Below are 16,413 nucleotides of genomic sequence, written 5' to 3' on the forward strand. Positions count from 1 at the left end.
GTAAGATGTTAAGCTCGCAATTATCATGAAAGTTGTTTAGCAATAATTTCTAGATGATCATCCAAATATGACACACTTATATAACTTGAAAGAAAAAGATATAGGCGAAGCAATGGATGCAGAGAGGTGATATAACAATTCCTCCACCTTGCTTGAGAAAACGGCTACCTTCATTGGATAAGACAAGACGAGGAGATGAATGTCATGACACAGGCATTCATAGTAACTTTCCTCTGCACTTATCCCCATGTTGTTGGTATGGATGCAACTTATAAAACAAACAAACATACTCTGTCCTTTATGGAGCTAGTTTGGATTACGTCTTGTAACAAGAACTTTGTGGTTGGATATGCTCCGAAAGGCAAGTGAAATGTGTTCGTGTCGGGATTCAAACATTCTAAAACTACTAAAATCAATGGCATGTCGAGGTGCATAAACATAATAAACGACAGATGAACAATACCAGACGCGGAGGCACGCTGCTGCAATTGAGCATCGAAATGGTTTTTCTAATTCGAACCCGAACGATTCTCACACCTAATAATGTTTCAATCACAGTCCACATCATCGTAAAAATAGCTGGAAATGTTGTCTGGCCAACTACGAATCGCACTATCGTCAAGAGAGCCCCGAGCATAGATCCTGTAACAAACCATGAAGTATAACGAGCAGCTTTGCTCTTGCTCCGACTCAGCCCGGTACTCGGCGATTCCGCAACTAACTTTCTTCTCTACCCTTCCTCACAGTAACACGGGAGGTGGTTTCACCACCTCATATTTAGCACGCTCCACCCCGATCCTCCACCACTCAACACCCATTATCTAACTCCTCCCCGTCCTTGGTATCCCAACTCGGACTGTGAGCCTCATTCTCACGAATAGGAGTCGGCCTAGCCCGATGTTTTTCCCTCTACTATTCAAGGCATAGACACCACAAGATCGAGTGTGTCGTAGCCCATATCCCTCAAGATCGACACTCTCGCTGCCCAAGGCCCTTGATTGAGCTTAATATCAATTACTTCCTCCGTTCTGTTTTAAATGAAACATTGGATGAAATGACACTATTCACTAATCAATTTTAACTCCAATTTATCGCTATTATATAAATAAAAACATAGTCAAGTGGGATCTTGTTAGATTCGTCTCGATGTATACTATCAAATTATAACTTTTTATATTTTTTACGTTCACACAACTAAAGATATTAATGACTAAAGAAGCGCGTTGGGTTGCGTGAAAAAGCAAACGTTTCATTTAAAACGGAACGGAGGAAGTATGTTATTTAGTGATTTCTTTAATCAATTTTAACTATTCAATTCAATATCTAGGCATGTTTGTCGTTATTAATTATCTTTTATTTACTACTAACTCTAACAAATCTTTAAGATAAACTATTAAATATTAAATATTATTAATAGTCAACATTAATCACAAAATTATGTTTATGTGCTTGTACACAATTTTTCAGGCCAATTTATAAAAGTAACCTGAATTGAAGACACTCTAGCAATGGTTTCTTTCACCTTATTTGTTAGACCCATGCTCCTCGAATCCGGTCAACTCGCTGCAATTTAAAGGTGGTAGTGTTAGTGAAACCGACCCTTAAACTATATTTAAGGTGGCGGCGGCGGAGGTGTTGAACGTGATTTTGGTGTTGGTGGTGTTGATGGCCGTTGGAATGGCGTTAATGGCGGTGGCATTAGCGTTGTCCACTGTTGAATGTAGTGGTGGTATTGTTTGTTACGGCGGTGGTGGTTAAAGTGGTGGTTGTGGTGGTGGTTGTATTGAAGGCTGGTGGTTGTGTTAAAGGATGGATGGATGAGAAGTGAGGGAAGGAGTGAAAGTCATGATGAGAGGTGGGAAAAGGATATATGTAGAGGGTAATTGAGGAAGGTATGAAAAAAAAATACGGATGATATGAGTAAATATGGGGTGTAAATAGTAAACGCTGAAATAAAGATCATAATTCTCAACATCAAGACCACAAAGTAAATAATCAGCTAAGTATGTCACTCCAATTTTACAAATCCTTTATGTAGTATGTAACTTTTCTTGGACACCTAACCAGCATATAAACCTATGCTTGGGAACACAAAATCTGTTCCACACAAGCTTATTCGAGAGAATCACTTGCATATCAATAATAATCTTGTTGTAAACAGCCTTGACAAAGCCTGATGTCGTTGAAAAGAACTCAACATGATGATTATTATTGTTGTTGTTATTGTTATTCGTATGATGATTATTATGATTATTAGTAAAAGATAAGTTTAGGCCATATCTTATCTGTTAAATTAAGGTGAGTTAAACATAGCCTTACGCAGGTGATTGTTTGGCAATTACTTTGGCCTTATTTGACAAATGATTATTAATTGTTAGTTTTTCAACTCGGCCAGTTTGAGTGGCTTATAAGTTTTTATATGTTGGTTGTTGACATTATGGGTGAAAGTTTGGTATACGGTTTGGATTAGGGCTTAATCCAATCCGATCTGAAAAATATTTGGATTTAAATTTTCCAATCTGAATCCAAGCCAATTAGAGTTTGAATTTGATCCGATCCAATCCAATCCGAATTTTCATACTCTAGATTGGATCCGATCCAAAAATCCAATTTTTCTAAAAATTTAGTTTTTCGATGAAAGAAATTAAGTACAATAGCAACCTAGTAGATTTAGAAATGAGGAATTAAGTGTTGTTAGGGTTTTAGGGAAAGGTTTAAAGTGCTACGCCTACTGGGTTATGGACTAGACTTTTTTATATATAAAAAAAATCATTTAAGCACTTAAGGCCAATCCAGATACATAATACAATGCATATTACTATTCATTTATATTGAATTTTTACTTCCAATTACCCTCAATCCAATCCGATCCGAAAATCCAATTTTCCAAATAATCTCAACCCGACCGTAGATTTAATCCGATCTGAATTAAAAATTCGGATCGGATTGGATGAAATTTTTTATTTATCCGAATAAATTTCACCCCAAGTTGACATGTCGGACCTTAAGCCTATGCGAGGTGTGCTACCGTCGAGGGCCCACGGCCACCTCGCCTAGGCTCAAGGGCGAGAAGGGGCCCAAGGCCACCGTGATAGACTAATAGAGTAATTTTTTTTGAAGGGGACTAATAGAGTAATAGTTAGGCATAGAAGAAGAAAAGAAAATTAAATTTAAGATGATCACCTCCTTTAGTTTTTTTCTTGAGCACTAGTAGAATAATTGCTTATTGCTGCGGTAGTATTATTGCGGTTTTACCCATACGCAGCAATATATCACGTAAAAAGAGAAGAAAAATATAAAATGAACATATATATTGTTGCGGTTTCGGCTAGAAACCGCAGCAATATATGTCAACGTGAAAATTTTCAAACTTAAGTTGACTTTTTGACCAGCTGTATTGTTGCGGTTTTCAATCAGAACCGCAGCAATATATTAAAATATTAGTTTTTTAATAATATTTGAACCTTTGCTGCGGTTCCAACAAAAAATCGCATCAATAGGCTGTTTTAAAATACAATGCACGACCAAAATACAAGAAATCGTGCCCGGGTCTTACCGGCTGGAGGACATGTTGCGCAAGCTGCTGAAGAATAGCTAGAACGCTAGTGTCCTCAAGAGATACTACGTGTAGTCAATAAACAGGCATTGTTGCCAGTGGGATTTACTCTTTATTAGCATTCTCATTTTTAATGTTGCAGGCCATAAATCCGGCACCGCCGGGAAGAGCCGTTTTATTCAATAAATTGAGCATCTTCTACGTCCAATTCCTCAACTGCCTAAATATACCGGTCAATGACCTTCGTGGATCTGCCGGATAAAATTAAAGAGCATTATTAATCATTCAGTCAATGACCTTAGTGGATCTGCTGAGTAGATTAAAGTGCGAAGCCGGTCAATGACCTTCATGGATCTGCCGGATAAAATTAATAAGCATTGTTAGTTAATCAGTCAATGACCTTAGTGGATCTGCTGAATTAATTAAAGTGCAAAACCGGTCAATGACCTTCGCGGATCTGCCGGAAAACATCAACTCGCATTATCAATTAATCAGTCAATGACCTTAGTGGATCTGCTAATCTAATTAAAATGCCTTACCGGTCAATGACCTTCGTGGATCTGTCGGTTAAAATCGCGTTATAGTAGTAATTTACCGCTCAATGACCTTCGCGGATCTACCGGCTAAATTAGGTCATGTTCGCATTATTTATAATCAATTCAGTTAATTAAAGTGTCTTACCAGACAAAGAAATGAATGGTGTAGTCAAACTAAATAGTAACAACGTTTAAAGACATGATCAAGGACGACATCAAAGTTGGCAAAAATATTCTTCATTAATATAAAAAAGATTACAGCCCTAAAACTAAGCAGTCAGCCACAGGCGACCAGACTGCAGAAGAAGACTACCGGCCACAGGCGACCAGGTTCACAAAGGGACTAGGAAGAAAGTTAAAAATTCTACATAACATGCTCTTCTTCCTCAGAGCCGTCGACCACTACAACCGGCTCCTCCGGCTTATCAACGTCGGTAGAAGGGTTGGCAATTACTTGACCTTCAGTATTAGCAGCAGCGTCGACGACCCCCTGATCCTCCGCGAACTCGGCCCTGGGATCAGCGTTGGCAATATCTACCTCAGTCACGTCGATATCCAAGACCTCGCCCTCCACCGGGAGCTCGAAGTCGCCACGAAGATGAGCTGCCTCAATTTTGGACCAGTCGAAGTCCGGAAAGTTGTGGCGGACACATCTCATGGCAGCCGACCAGCCACCGTTGTACCGGTTGAGCAAGCGAGACACAAAGTCCATGGACTTCTGATACTCCATGACGGCCTCGCGCTCAAGGGTCTTAGCCTTATCAATCTGATCGCGAAGAAGACGGATCTCCTGATCCTTGTTGGCCAAAACTAAGGATTGATCCTTCATGGCTTTGGTGTGAGCCTCATCGCCTTCTTCTCCACAGCCAAGGCGTCATTCATCTCAGTCTGGGCCGCCAGCATCTCCTGCTCCTTAACGACCATTTTACCCTTCAGCTCTTTGTGATCCTGTACCTCTTGAAAGTAAGAAGTCTGGAAATATCAGTAGAGATCACAAAGTTCCTTACCAGATTGAGCTGACTGCAGGGAGCACTGAACCAATAGTTAATACCAAGGACAGATAGATAGCCCATTTGGGAAAAATGAGAATAGAAGTCTAGAAGACTTACCAAGGCCAGATTATGTGCGTGCACCGCAGCAAGAGCCTGGACCTCGTCCACAGGTATGTCGAACATCAGTTGGGTCGCCTTCAAGAGACGGTAACCCAGGTTCCCGCCCTCCAAAGGACGGTCCAACAACAAGGATTCATCATCCACAATATTGAGCTTAGGCTCAAATTTCTCACCGTCCTTTACCGGAGAACGGGACCAGCGCTTTTTCAGTACCTCCGGCAGCTTGAGCCGGGAACGCTCCAGATAGCCGACCTTTCGCGGCTTAGCAAAGGATTCTAACCCCGGAATCATTTCTGGCAGGTTAGTTGCTTGTAGATCTTTGGCCGTAGAGAGGAGCTGCCGACCTCGGCCACCCGGCCAAAGATGAGACTAACGGACTCAGGGATCGCGATAGTCGGAGCGACCTTGGTTGCCGCCATTTTTGTTGTCGGCTGCTCTTTGGCCGTTTCGGCCTTCCTCTTTTGAGAAGCCAGGCTGGACCTACGTTGGACTAGGGGCATGGAGTCCCTGTCGTCCGCCTCAGGGCTGGATCCCCTGCCGGCTCCTCGGCCTCCTCGGCCACAGCGGGTGCCGGGATGGGGGTAAAGCGACGAGCTGGCTTGGGAGGCATGTTGCTTAAGGGGCGGTAGCGGTGATCGACGTGTAGGGCTTCGCGTACCAAAAAATCCCGACCTGGAAATAAACAATCAAGTAAGGCATCATAGTTAGTAAAATTAAAGAAAAAGAAAAATTAAACAAAAGCAGATACAAGTATATACATATACCCACCAAAAGGGTCGGTATGGCAGAAGCCTAGAGCCGATAAGGCGGGGTTTCTAAAAACATAAGAGGCATGGAGCAGCCAATGTTTGGGCACTGATATCTGCTTCTTGCCCCTCAAGGCTGGTATAGAGGAAGAAGCAAAGAAGTCGTAGGCCTCCCTCTCCCGACGCGTCAAGCCTCGATCAGGGATGTGTTCCATCCGAGAACGCGGCTTCGTCCATTGTCGGCGAAGGGGAAAGTTGTCAGGAACCCGCACCCAGAAGAACCTCTCTCTCCAATGCTTGAGAGAGGTAGGCTTGGGATACACTGTCAGTTTGCCGGCTTTTGTATATAGGGACATCCAGCCCCCCCAGCCGTCAGATTCATCGACCCGGGACCTTCTCTTTCTCCCGATCCCTTTTCCCTTGGTCGAGCCATCCTCCTTGATTCAGTGCAGTTTATGAAAAAGGTTCAAGGTCTCCCGGAAGTCTTTGTAACGTACCACCTAGGCATAGGCCATTAAATTCCGCCATCCAAGGGGAGTTAGTTGGGCTAGGCAAATGTTCCATGCCCGGCAAAACCTTGACAAAAAATGGGTCCAAGGGAAATCGCAGCCCATCCAGCATGTGGGCATAGATAGCTACGTGACCGGCAGGACAATCGGTTATACAGCTCCCTTCTGCCGGAAGCACTAACTTATATTCATTCGGAAAGGCAAAGTACTCGGGTCCTTTTTTAAGAAACTTATTTCCCCGGCAGATGTCGGCCCAACCCCCATCTACCTGCACAACTGCAGCACTGCCGGGCTCATTGGGTGGCATGTACAGTTCAGCCAAACCCTCTTCGTCTGATTCCTCCAGAATGATTTCTACGGGATCTTCCCGGTCAGAGTCCTACTCGGCCTCTAGAGTGGCTGACTCCTCGTTAGACGAAGCCATGGAATGGACTACACTGTCAACCTGGTCCGAATGCACAGGGGACACCCTTATCTCTTTAGGTCCCGGCCTACTTGAAGTTATCCCTATCTCAAGGACCGGTTTAGGGGCGGAAGAACTGCCGGGAGGGAATAGTTCAGGGGAGCGCTGAGCTAGATCTAGCATGGGCCCATGTAGTCCATAAACATTCACTCCTAAGGCCTCTGCCTGTCCTACTACCATTCCCAAGGGAGAAGCTCGTATGGCCGGCTCGTTATCTGGCCTACCTGAGGTACTACAGTCCTTATGGCTACTAGCCCTAAAATCCCGGGCAGAGTCCCTTACTGGCGAGTCATTCAGATCTATGGGACTAGAAGAGGTGCTATCGGAATTTACGTCGCTTTCGGACATAACAGAAGGACTTCTAGAGATATTTTGTGAATCCGAGTCTGAAGACATTATAAATAAGACGGTATGAAAGATGAAAGAAAGGTATGGAGGGAATACCTGGAATGGAGAGTATAGAAGAAGAATGAACCGGAATCCAAGAAATACGTGAAGTTGGAAGGAAAAAGTTTGATGAAAACCGTTAGGGATGCAAAGGAAGACCTTAGAGAGAGGAAGTCTGCAATGAATATCAGAGCAAATGCAAGATTGTGAGAAGTGAGAAATGGTTCTCACTCAAGGCGTATTTATAGAGGAAGTCACGGCTGGGATTAGGCGACTCTTCGTCTTCCCGTCCCGATCACGCCACGTGTTATTGAATGGTACCCAGCTGTGATGCATCTTCTCTTAATGAGCTCTGACAGTTGGTGCGGATATCAAGGCAACGTTTGAAATTCCCTGGCCAACGTTTCACCTTCTCGCTCTAGCTCAAGTCAGCTTCACCCATGTCGGTTACAACCTATTTAAGCTGGATACGTCTATGTCAGACATACCGGCTTGGGGGCTAGTTGTATGGGGACTGACTAAGTTCCATACCGGTTTAACTAGACCGAAATACACTGATGTGGTCACACATATTTTCTACAGAACCGTTGACTTCGTCATACTGATTCTATTGAGATGCCTTACCGGTATCATTCTACTGGCCTATTGCCAATCGCTTGGGCTTGATCCAGTGCTATCTATCAGCGCCTACGGGCCTAGAGATAGATTTTGTATACAAGATAAGAGTATATCCTGAAGGAATATACATGGAATATCCCCCGTGAATACAGGGCCCAACCTGTATACGGGCCTATCCGGGTTCCCTATAAATATCCCGTTGATATGAGTCATAAGGTACGTTCACGAATCCCAAGAATCTATACTTGAGACCTACCGGTTTACCCATAACTGACTTAGGCATCGGAGGGGCGTTCCTTGGATCAACCCCCGAGGCTAGTTTACGTGTTCTCTCTTGCTGGAATTGGAACCGGCTTGATTGACTGAAGATATCCTGGTCCGTACCCTAAAACTTGTCCCATCCTAGAACAAGAAGATAACATAATCTTGAACTAGAGTATATTTCTAAGGTGTCCTATGTTTACTTGTCATTGCGATTATTTTCATTTCAGTTGAGAAATTCACTTGTAGAATTAGTATGTGAATGTATATAATTTTGAACTATATGAATCCACGAGTGAATTTTGAGGTTTGTTGTGTAAGATGTTGCCTAAAAGCATCTATGTGGAAGTCCATAATAGGAAAAAAATAGATTAAACCCTTTTAAGTGTTGACAAAATTTACAATAAAAGTTAGGAAAAATTCATAATATCCAAACTATTGGAGATCTTCTCAAATTAATCACAAATAGTTTATTCTGGTATAATCCCAACTAAATGGTACCCCTTTCCAAAATGATCGCATATGACCGGCTACCTGTTAAACAGGTTCAAAAACCAAATTTGGGTGTTTTTTTTTTTCTTTTTACTTCACCCTTTGTCTCTCTTCTTCTCTTACCCACAACTTGACCATCACCTTAATCTAGCAACACCTGCACCACCTCCCCAAACCACCTAGACCAACGCCCCCACCTCCGCAAACCACCCTATTTAATTTTAAACCACCTCCACTACCTGAACTGCCTCAACCTCTGCCGGAAACCCACCCCTTATTAACCACAATCACCAAAATCCACCCAAGCCGCCCATATAAACAACATTCGACCCCCCCCCCCCCACCATTGAAAATTACCATACACAATCCATAAACCACCACCGCTAACTTGAGCAGTGAGCACTACTCCACCCAACCAAAAATCAAACCCTACTATAGAACCAACCCACCTAAAAATCACCATCTCTGACCAATAAACCACCACCAAATCTACCTCCACCACTTATACGGTAAAAATCCACATTTCGAGTGTTAGAGATGAAGATGTGGCAATTACACAGAGGTATAGGAGAGAGCGGGGGGAAGTAAGTGACGTGAAAGAGAGGACGCGGCGATGACGGTGGGATGTTGGGTGCTCTACACTCTCTCCTTGTAATTCTACTGTCATCATTGAATTGCAAAAGTACCTTAGTGGATGTTTCCAAACTTATTTCTAAAATCCCCTTCATAACAAAAGCTTTCAGCATAAAAAAAAAAGTCATATACTACCTCCGTTTTTTATTATGTGCAACGATTTGACATAAAGTAGAGAGGAAAAATGTCTAATCGTTGCAAATAATAGAAAACAGAGATAGAATAAAAAATATGAGCGTAATATATGACTATAATGGCTACATAAACAGTCAACCTTCCGATGAAAAAAAAAACACATTCAATCTTAAAGCTGCAATATGAAAGTCAGATGTTACCGCCATTTCTTTCGTTGGTGTCGAACAGGGGTGGCAGTGCCTCGGTCGAGATTGCAAAGGGCAGTGATGGTGATGTATTTGGGGAGGGGAAGGAGCCAGGGGGGTGTTGGTGTATTTGGGGAGGGGAGGGGTAGCGATGGATTTAGACGGTGGACACCGAAGGGGATGGTTGGTGGTAATCACAGAGAGGAAGAGAGAAAGAAATTTTAAAAATAAAATAAAAAATGATCTATAAATCACCTTATGCCATGTGGATGAGAAAACCTGCTAAATAGGTTATAATAGGTAATGGGTCAATTTGAAAAGATAACTCAAGTAATTTGGATTATACCGAAATAACATGTAATTAGGATTAATATGAGAAGAGTGGTCATAGTTGGGATTATTGTTGTGAGTTTTTCCTAAAAGTTAATGGAAACAAATTAGACATATGAAAAATTAGTATACTATTTATTACTCTGTCTTTCACTATATATTAAAGATTTCAAGTATGTTTCTTTTACAAAGGGCCCTCATCTCTAGTCTTGCCTAAGACTCATAAAATGGCAGGACCGACCCTGATTGTTGACCATTAATATTATAATGTTAGGTAATATCAATTGTTGGTTATTTTATGACTAAAGTGACAATTAAAGTTATTAATTTTTTTTCTATATTCTCATTATTCGCAACTATAAACTGATGTGATAAGTTACTAATTTTTTTTATATATTTTAATTATTCGCAACTATAAATTGATGTGATTAATTATAAATTGTTAGTTGTTCATTGGTAGTTTTTGATTATTATTTTTTAAGACTTCATGAGCAATGGGGTTGGTTTTGTTTGGTCTAGCAAAAAGTAAAGCTAGCTTTACTTAGCTTTACCATTGGAGCAATTGGCCCTTGGAGTTGGTTGGTCTGGAATTCTAGACCAACCATGCCTTGGATGGTGTGCATAACAACAAATGGGGTGTTGCCATATGTATCAATATTGCTTTATTGTTGCTGTTTTTTTTACAAGATTGTTTTTTTGTTTTAAAGTAAATAAAATCAGCTTATAATTTTTTTAAAAAAATTACATTACAACTATAAAAATTATCTATAAATTGAGCCTAAATTTGATATATTTTATCATATTTTTTCACAACCTACTTTTCTTTCTAATAACTTTCTCCTACCTAAAATTATTCAAAATGTATATAAATTAATTAAGATATTACCAATTAAAACATGAATAAAAACTATCTACTCTATATAAGAATAAGAACATTTTCGATAGGAAAGAGAGTATATGATGGAGTATACCAAAAGTAAGAGAGAGAATTAGAAAAGCCAAGTAGAACTAGTCTAGCCATTGTGAGAAAAAAAAGATGAGTTGGTGGGAAGTTAGTGGGATGTGAGGTGTAAGAAGGAGGAAAGGAGAGAGAATGGAAAAACTACAAAGACCAACAAAAACCCACCCACCCATTGTAGATGTTACAGCTTATTATTAATAGTTAATTGTGAAATAGTAATTGTACCAAAATGCAAAGGCAAATGTAGTTAATTGTTAAATAGTAATTGTACCAAAATGCAAAGGCAAATGTCCAAAAGTTGCTTCAATCCCATTGCTTTTTTTCATTTGGACCTAAAAACCATCTGCCAACCAAAATATTACTTTTTTTTTAAAAGAGAAAAACCAAAATATTACTCACCTATAAATCAACTTGGTTGTTTACTTGTTTAACCATTTAAATTTGCGCATAAACTTGATATCGTATGGGTCACTCATGTACAATCATTTTGAAATTTGGTCAAGTTCAATAATTGATCAAGGCATGTGCTTAACTGCTTATCCATTTGCACAAGTGATTGTTTGACAAATATCACTTACATTTCAGCATGATACATGTTTCATTTACTAAATTCACGTCAAATGCAATGATTGATGACACGTGTTCGGTGTTTGTTATTTTCAAAATGAGTGGTTAATAACACGGAACAAAATGAGCTGTCACCTGCTATACGTATGGACCTATGGACTATGGTGGGGCGAAGGTCTAACGCCTTGTTTGGCTGTAAGCAAATAGAGGAAAAGTAAGACTTTATAGAATCTCTACTAATATATTAAAAGGTATGCATAACAGCTTTTATGCATCACGTGGCATCCTCTTTCTGCCACTAGAATTTTACCACGTGTCTATTAATCAACAATAAGTCATGTGATCATTATTTGAAAAAATATATATGCTAATGTTTGGGATCGAACTCTTAACCTCAGGTAAAGATTTCCAAAGACTCACCATCTTATCCAATATCTTTTAGTGATTTATATTTCCACAAAATTATATATATGTGTTGTAATTAGTAATGTAGCAATAAATTCCTATTTCCAACCATAAAATTTATTTTTCTTAGTTGATTCTTTTTTTGCAGTCATCCCCTTGCTCCATCTCCCCTTTCGAAATTCACCATGAATATGAGAGTCGTCTACTTCGTAACTAATGGGGTAGTTTTACAAATTATTTTTGATACTAATCAAATCTTATTGTTGTTGTTCGAGGATAAGAATCAGGAGATGGTCTTTAAAGGTCAGAGGGCAACTCCCATAAAAAATGTGTGAAATTGTTAAGCATAGTACAAATTCCATGTTTGTGTATATAATTTGTCTCAGGTATGTTTTTATGTGTCATGTGGAACATTTCCTCTTGCACGAGAATTTTATCGCGTGTGCAATGAACCAACAGTAAGTCAGATGTATTCAAACCAAACAAACCCCTTTACAACCTATCCTTAAACACTAGAGAGGTTATCTCATGGTACAAGCAAAACTACAGGGCTTCCCCTCCCCTTTCCCCCCTTAGTGTTATCTCATGGTACAAGCAAAACTACAGGGCTTCCCCTCCCCTTTTCCCCCCTTAGTGTTGCTGTTGGTGGTTGGCTACCCCTCCCCCCTTAGTGTCGTGGTCGTAGTTTCTCACGGTGGTGGTGCTGTTATCCCCCTTCCCCTGGAGTTTCTCTGGCTTTAACTGCTTCAATTGTCACGGTTTTTGGTTGGTGTCGCGTCTGGTGTTGTTTATTATGGTGGTGGTAATGGTTACTTCAGTCTGTCTATGTCGTTGGTTAGGGTTTGAGTGGCAACTGATATCATGTTTGGGGTTTGTTTTCTGTGATTTTCATAATCGGATGGTTCTTCGAGATCTAACCTTGGTTAGATTTCCTTCTCGCTCGGTAATAATTTCATTTATCATTGACTTGACAAAACGAAATCTGAAGGCGGCCCCCCAATATATCAATTGGGGTTTCAGCGCGTCAACTTATTTGAACTTCTCCTCACAGGAGAAGCCTGCAATACCCTTCCAACAGGGTATTAAGTCACACAAGAATGTGACTTTCTCAACCAACTCGACCACCGAATTCCAGGTGACAGCAGGTCCCTGGCATTGGTCTTGTCGCGAGTTCATAATCTCGCTGGTACCTAGTTCCCCCGCTCGTGACATGAGCTCTCTCCTCCTACTTCGTTTAGCCGGATTCTGGCGATCGTCATCTACTAGCAGAAGCGTCACCCACCAGATTGAGCCGCTTTATTTCAGTTTATGTTATTTATGTTTTTTCGGTTGTTGTGTAAGAGCGAGTTCCGCTCATTTTAGTTTTTTAGGTTTATTTGGTTGTTTTTAGCATTAGGTCGTACTTTCGTGTTTCATTAATGCAGAATTTCTTCGATGTCAAAAAAAAAAAAAAAAAAAAAAAAAAACACTAGAGAGGTGGAGGAAAAAAACTCACTAGACCACATGAGGTCTAATAGCAACACACTATATGCTATCTAGCCAACTTTTATCAGTATCATTACACTTTTTTGGCAAGCAAAATTGAAATCTATATCTGACTATGGATTTTATATACTCACTACTTTTATTTACACTATCAACTTTTAGGTCCCAGTATGCATCATTGCAAATTCTCCAAATCTGATATGTCACTGTTACCAGTACATTGTTCATCACTTGTTTCCTCCTTTTAGATCCTTAGTAAGATCTATGAGACCACATGATCCAATGAGATAAAGATCTACGCCTGGGAGTGATACCAATCCATCTCATCAGTACATGAAGGGGTTGTGTACTATAGCTATAATAAAAAGAAGGTGCTGAATAGTTTCTGCTTCCAAGCCACAAATACAACATCTATCATCTGGGCAAACTCCAAACTTGTGAAACCTTTCTTTTGTCTGCAGTCTATCTTAGACTCCTAACCACAAAATGAACTTGTGTTTAGGAATAGACATTCTATTCCATACAACTTTTGCCCATGGAGCACAAGTGTATTCATGAATCATCATTTTATATATGTGGTTGATCTTGTATGAGCTGCTGCTAGCCCAGGTCTGAATATGCATTCTCTTTAAATCTTCCTTAACCTTGCACAAGTTTTTAACCACCCAACTAGCACCATATGGGGCAGTATAATCCCACCAGTTCTGCTGCTTTATATAGATAGTATGCATCCACTTCATCCATAGGTCATCCTTATTAGTCCTAATATGCCAGACTAGTTTCCCAACAGCTGCTATGTTCCACTTCTTTATGTCTCTAAAGCCTAGCCCCCTTGTATTTTTGGCACTTACTTAACAAAAGAAGAAAAAAAGGGTAGATTGGTCATCATATTTTTTGAAAAATATATAATGATATCTTTAATCGATCCCATGACATATTAATAAGTCTTAAGATAAATTTACCCCTACGCCAAGTGATATATGGTGTAATTATTCTTAAATTAAATAATTAACAGATGAAAAATATACGTACCCCGAGCATAGTACCTTGTGTAGGAACTTAGATGCATAATGCGGAAAATGAAGTATCAAATACTTGTACATCTATCCCAAGATCATTGCATAAATTAGTATGAATCAAACATTAGTATAGAATTATACCTTTGATACGTATGTTCCTCTTTTTACCAAACTTCTAGTGGAGATCACCTTGGAACGTCAAGCGCCGTTCCTCTAATGTTGGTCCACGAACAACATTTGGATCACCACGTATGCTAGTACGGAAGAGAGACAAACTCACTTGCTTTTGGTGGTGTATGAGGGCCGAAATATGGGGAGGAAAACTAAGGGAAAAATCAGATTTTTCACTCTAGAAGCTGTAAAGTATGTACACCTTTGTAACCCCATATCATTATATAAGGTGGTTACAAAAAAGGTGTTTCATGAGGCTTTATTTTGCCTCATAATGTCATACATTATGAGCCTAATAAACTCATTAGCTACAACTCTTCCCATCCATCATCAAACCGCGTAACCCATTTCACAAATGGATTTGGGTAAATATCCAAATGTCATTACTTGTGTGACCTCATAGGACTCAATGATATTAGTAGTTGGCCCTGATCATATTAGTCCAACAAACCACAATTAGCTTCTAGCAAAACGTTGTGATCATCTAATATTACTGAATATATTATCTCCATAACTTATCCTAATATTATTTAGTTTATTACACTTAATCGAGGACAAAATCCTTCACCCTGGGCATAACCCGAGCCTAAAAATTAGTTGAATATATGTATAAGTAGTTTGGTTGGCATGAAATTGCTAAAACAAAGAAAGTACGATTTTTAAGGAATTCATCAAGTCCAACAAATATCAAATCCAAATTCCATTTAATTTGATTGTGAAAGCCCAATGTTGTAGAGAATGAAAAGCTAACAATGTTGTAAGAAGTACAAGTCCATAATGTTTATTTAGAGAGACGAAATTACGTGTCGTTTCGATTGAATTTCTCTGCGTCTTTTGTGATGAGCAAATGTATTGAATTTGAACTTATTTTTTTCCTTGATTTTGACTTCACTTTGCCATAGACAAAGGATAAACAAACAATTCGCTCGGAGGTGTTTGGATCCTCTAGAGTTGTAAAATAACTTTACAAGGTAGAGTTTGAGTTATATCAACCATTGAATAAAAAATCAATGGCTCATATATTCTCTTTCCAAAATTTTCCCTATTTTATCTCATCAAAATCCACTGCTAAATCTTTCCATTCCACTAATATGAGCCCTTGATTTTAAAATGTATGGCTTAGATACAACTCTACCTTGTAGAGTGTCACGAAAACTCTAGAGGATCCGGACTCGAAGGATATGGTGCTTTTCAAATGCGCGTTTTGTGCGGAGCGTAACATGTCTGAAACATCCATATTCCTTTTTCATGAATTGTAATCTCAAAGTGCTATATAGAATGAAAAAAGCACTTTTCTTAAAATTGAACAATAGACGAGTTTTTAATCGAGTTTTGGGGTGTTTTTTGTGTTGTCCACAACATATGAGTTCCCATTGCTGTATAGATAGACAACTTTAATCAATTTACTCGAATTTTTTTTTTTTTGACATCGGAGGATCGTACAATAACTTAAAAAGACATGAAAAAAACCTAAACTAGTCTACTATGTTAGCAAAGCCCATTGGGTTTTTGTGACATCATTGCGCCAGTTGGTGAGCTTGCTTTACCTGTGTGCATGATACCTTCAGCACCTGACACGATGTGAAGTTCCTGACTATGTTTCGGATTTGTTCAATGGTCCATTTGATGGTGACGTCTCTGTAACCTTCCAATCGCAGGACCTGCACTAGATTGGACAAATCTGTTAGGACTGTTATATCCATGTGACCTGCATTGCTTGCCCAAGTTATTGTTAGACAAGCCATGGCTTCGGTAGAATGTTCGGAGAGAGCATAACAAAAAAAGCCCCTGTTGAGTCGAATAGGTACTACTTGTCGTGGAATTTTAATTTTAGGGTACGAA

The sequence above is a fragment of the Beta vulgaris genome, chromosome 8 (genome assembly GCF_026745355.1).
Source record: "Beta vulgaris subsp. vulgaris cultivar EL10 chromosome 8, EL10.2, whole genome shotgun sequence".
In the NCBI taxonomy this organism is placed as follows: domain Eukaryota; kingdom Viridiplantae; phylum Streptophyta; class Magnoliopsida; order Caryophyllales; family Amaranthaceae; genus Beta; species Beta vulgaris.